This window comes from Canis lupus, chromosome X (genome assembly GCF_048164855.1).
Source record: "Canis lupus baileyi chromosome X, mCanLup2.hap1, whole genome shotgun sequence".
Taxonomy (NCBI): domain Eukaryota; kingdom Metazoa; phylum Chordata; class Mammalia; order Carnivora; family Canidae; genus Canis; species Canis lupus.
The window spans coordinates 24453724-24458588 of NC_132876.1; the positions used below are offsets into that span (position 1 = coordinate 24453724).

At 37.5% G+C, this 4865-nt stretch overlaps 1 pseudogene; it reads left to right on the forward strand.

Moving 5' to 3' along the window:
• The first annotated feature begins 1646 nt into the window (after positions 1–1646).
• LOC140628358 (NHP2-like protein 1 pseudogene) lies at positions 1647–3043 on the forward strand (annotated as a pseudogene).
• The last annotated feature ends 1822 nt before the right edge of the window (positions 3044–4865 follow it).

Genomic DNA, 4865 nt, shown 5'->3' on the forward strand with positions numbered 1-4865 from the left:
AAAATAGACATCAAGTTCAGGAAACTCAAAGATCCAAAATAAATTTAACTTGAAAAAGGCTACACTAAGACACATTATAATTGTCAAAATAGAGATTTTTGAAAACAGCAAAAATCAAGTTACCACATACAAGGGAGCCACCATGAGACTACAAGTAGATTTCTCATTGGAAACTTTGTAGGTCTGGAGAGAGTTCAAAATATTGAAAGTAAAGCCTGCTAAGAATACTAAACTTAGCAAAACTCTCACAAATGAAGGAGAAATACTTTCCCAAACAATCAAAAGCTCTGGGATTTTACTGTCACTGGACCAGCCTCACAAGAAATATTAAAGGGAGTTCATTAAGCTTAATTAAAAGGATGATAATTAAAAGCATAAAGACATATGAATAGATAAATGATACTGGAAATTACAAATATAGTCAAAGTAAGATTCTTTAATATTCTAATAGGACTGCATAAATCACTATCAGTGATAGTGTAAAACTTACAAACAATGGCATTAATAATAGTTATAACTACAATAATGTGTTATTGTATACACAATATAAAAATATGTAAATTGTGACATCAATAACAAAATGTGAGGGGGTAGAAGTAAAAGTATAAAGTTTTTATTTGCTTATCAACTTAAAGTAGGATGTCATAAGTTATTTTATGTAAGTTTCATGGTAACCACAAAGGTAAAACCTATAGTAAATACACAAAGATTATGATAATGAAGTTAAAGCATTCTGCCAAAAAAAGTAATGATATGGAAAAGGAATACAGGGACGCATGGGTGGCTCAGTGGTTGAGCGTCTGCCTTCAGCTCAGGGTATGATCCTGGGGTTTGGGGATTGAGCCCCACATCAGGCTCTCTGCAGAGAGCCTGCTTTTCCCTCTGCCTGTCTCTGTCTGTCTCTGTGTGTCTCTCATGAATAAATAAATAACATCTAAAAAAAAAGAAAGAAAAAGGAATATAGAAGGAGAGGAAACAAGGAACACAGGATCTACAGAATAGTCAGAAAACAACAAAATGGCAATAGTAGTCTTTATCTATCCCTAATTACTTTAAATATAAATGGATTAAATTTTCCAATCAAAAGACATAGAATAGCTGAATGGATACAAAAACAAGATCCAGTGATATGGTGCCCACAGGAGACTCACTTTAGCTTAAAGTACACTCAGAAGAAAGCAAAGATAGCTATACTTATATTAGGCAGAATATACTTTTAGCTAAAAATGGTCACAAGAGACAAAAGAGGTCATTAATAATAAAGTGGTTGATTTTTCAATAAAAATGATAATTTCAAATATTTATGCATCTAATTAACAGTGCATCTAACTATATAAAGCAAATACTAACAGAACAAAAAAGAGAAATAAACAGTGATATGATAATACTTAGGGATTTTAATACCCCACTCTCAACAATATATAGATAATCCAGAGAATCCATAAGGATACAGGAGATCTGAACAACACTATAGACCAAGTGGGCCTATCAGACATATAAAGAATATTCCTTCCAATAACAACAAAATACACATTCTTCACAAGTACACACAAAAACTTTTCTAGAATAGATTATATATTAGGCCACAAAAAAAGTCATAAAAAATTCAAAAAATAGAATTTATATCAAAGATCATTTCTGGCCGGCGCTCCCTGAAGGGTGGCGGGACCGTGGAATCGCAGAGATGACTGAGGCTGATGTAAATCCAAAGGCCTACTCCCTTGCAGATGCCCACCTCACCAAGAAACTACTGGACCTTGTTCAGCAGTCATGTAACTACAAGCAGCTTCGGAAAGGAGCCAACGAAGCCACTAAAACCCTCAACAGAGGCATCTCTGAGTTCATCGTGATGGCTGCAGACGCTAAGCCTCTGGAAATCATCCTGCACCTTCCGCTGCTGTGTGAAGATAAGAACGTGCCCTACGTGTTTGTGCGCTCCAAGCAGGCCCTCGGGCGGGCCTGTGGGGTGTCCAGGCCTGTCATTGCCTGTTCTGTCACCATAAAAGAAGGCTCGCAGCTGAAGCAGCAGATCCAGTCCATTCAGCAGTCCATTGAAAGGCTCTTAGTGTAAACCACTGGCCTCTGTCCCACTCCTCACTGAGTCCAGTCCTCCCCCTGGGGTTGTGTATCATATCGTCTGTTCGCATGTAGTTTCTCCAGCTACCTTCTCTTGTTATATTCTAGTACTAAATCCGGGTTTTGCATTTTTGTATTATTTTTGTTTTACAGGTGGTTCTCTGTATATTAATCCCCCACCCCACCTCTGTCTCCCATTCTATTCTCTCTCTACCATCCTATCCTCCCTTTTGAAAAATGAACTAATGCTGAGAACAGGCAGAAACAGAATGGTGACACCATTCAGATGCAGGGAAGAGCCTCGTTAGAGATCTGGTTTGCGCTCACTTCCTGTTGCATGTAGGACATGGTGGATGTAAACACCATTCACTTTGTATCCTTTGTGCCTGGAGTACAGAATCATTCCATATGTGTTTGGTCTCTAGGGGATTATGGATCATTAGGGGAGAAAGCATGTATTCTTTGAGGTTGTTAGATGTGTGTCCAAGTGTCATTTGCCAATATGCTCCTGCTGTTTGCTTTGGTAATGTGATGTTCCCCTTTCCCCCAAATCCCAACCATGCCCCTGAGGGTGGCAGGGCAGCAGCATACCAAAGAGATGTGCTGCAAAATTCCAGAGGCTGCCTGGGTGAGTTAGACATGGGGCAGCTGATGTAAGGAGTTGAGAAGTGGCTAGGAAAAAAAAGAGGGTCCACTGACGCTGGAATGAAGTCTGAGCAAGTCACAGAACCCTGACTGGAAGCTACAGCAGAGACATTGGAATCAAGGAAACATCCTCTCTGGTGAATGGAGTTGTCTTCAATGGACACTTGGTACCAGCTCTGAGAGCCCTTATGCCTGTTTCCTGCCAGAATGTGGGTCAGATGTATGTATTCTTTATCACATCAGAAGGACAATGCTAGTGTGTCATTCTTGTGAGCATTCTAATAAAGAAATATATTCATATTCCAATTTAAAAAAAAACAAAGATCATTTCTGACCACAAGATATGAAACTAAAAATTAATAACAGAAGGAAATCTGGAAAATAAACAAACATGTGGAAATTAAACAACACATTGTTTAACAATGAATGTATCAAAGAAGAAATCAAAAGGTAAGTAAAAAATATCTTGGGACAAATTAAAATGAAAATACAACATACTCAAACTTTCAATATAAATCAAAAGCAATTTTAAGAGAAAAGTTTATAACTCTAAATGCATACATCAAGAAAAAAGAAAGATCTCAAACAATCTAACGTTATACCTCAAGGAATTTGAAAGAGAAGAACAAAGTAAGCCCAATGTTAGCAGAAAGAAGGAAATAATGAAAATTAGAACTGGTGCAGCCACTCTGGAAAACTGTGTGGAGGTTCCTCAAAGAGTTAAAAATAGACCTGCCCTACGACCCAGCAATTGCACTGTTGGGGATTTACGCCAAAGATACAGATGCAGTGAAACGCCGGGACACCTGCACCCTGATGTTTATAGCAGCAATGTCCACAATAGCCAAACTGTGGAAGGAGCCTTGGTGTCCATTGAAAGATGAATGGATAAAGAAGATGTGGTTTATGTATACAATGAAATATTACTCAGCCATTAGAAATGACAAATACCCACCATTTGCTTCAATGTGGATGGAACTGGAGAGTATTATGCTGAGTGAAGTAAGTCAGTCGGAGAAGGACAAACATTATATGTTCTCATTCATTTGGGGAATATAAATAATAGTGAAAGGGAATATAAGGGAAGGGAGAAGAAATGTGTGGGAAATATCAGAAAGGCAGATAGAACATAAAGACTCCTAACTCTGAGAAACGAACTAGGGGTGGTGGAAGGGGAGGAGAGTGGGGGGTGGGGGTGAATGGGTGACGGGCACTGACGGGGGCACTTGACGGGATGAACACTGGGTGTTATTCTGTATGTTGGTAAATTGAACACCAATAAAAAATAAATTTATTAAAAAATTAGAGCAGAAATAAATGAAGTATACAATATTGAAATAATATAAAAGATTAGTAGAATGAGAAGTTGCTTCTTTGAAAATATAGTCTTTAACAAGCCTAACCAAGAAAAAAAGAGAAATAACTCAAATCAATATAATTGTAAATTAAAGAGGAGATATTCCAATATATACCACATAAATATGAAGAATCATAAGACCACTATGAATAACGATACCCAAATTGGACAAACTAAAAGAAATGGATAAATTACTAGAAATATAGCTTACCAATAGTGAACCATGAAAATAACATGTAAACAAATCAATAATGAATAAATAGATTAAATCAATATAGTCTTTTAACATTGAAAAGGCCATGACTAGATAATTTTTCTGGTGACTTCTGTCATGTGAAGAAAAATGAACACCAATACTTCTCAAACTCTCTCAAAAATTTGAGGATAAGGCAATAATTGGAACTCATTATATGAGGCCTAATATCAAAGCCAGATAAGGACACTATAAATAAAGAAATTATGGGATCCCTGGGTGGCGCAGCGGTTTAGCGCCTGCCTTTGGCCCAGGGCGCGATCCTGGAGACCCAGGATCAAATCCCACGTCGGGCTCCCGGTGCATGGAGCCTGCTTCTCCCTCTGCCTGTGTCTCTGCCTCTCTCTCTCTCACTGTGTGCCTATCATAAATAAAAATGAAAGAAAGAAAGAAAGAAAGAAAGAAAGAAAGAAAGAAAGAAAGAAAGAAAGAAAGAAATTATAGGTCAATATCCCTGTTGAATATGTCTGCCAAATTCTCAATAAATTCTCTCAAACTAAATTCAACAATATATTAAAATGGTCATATGCTATG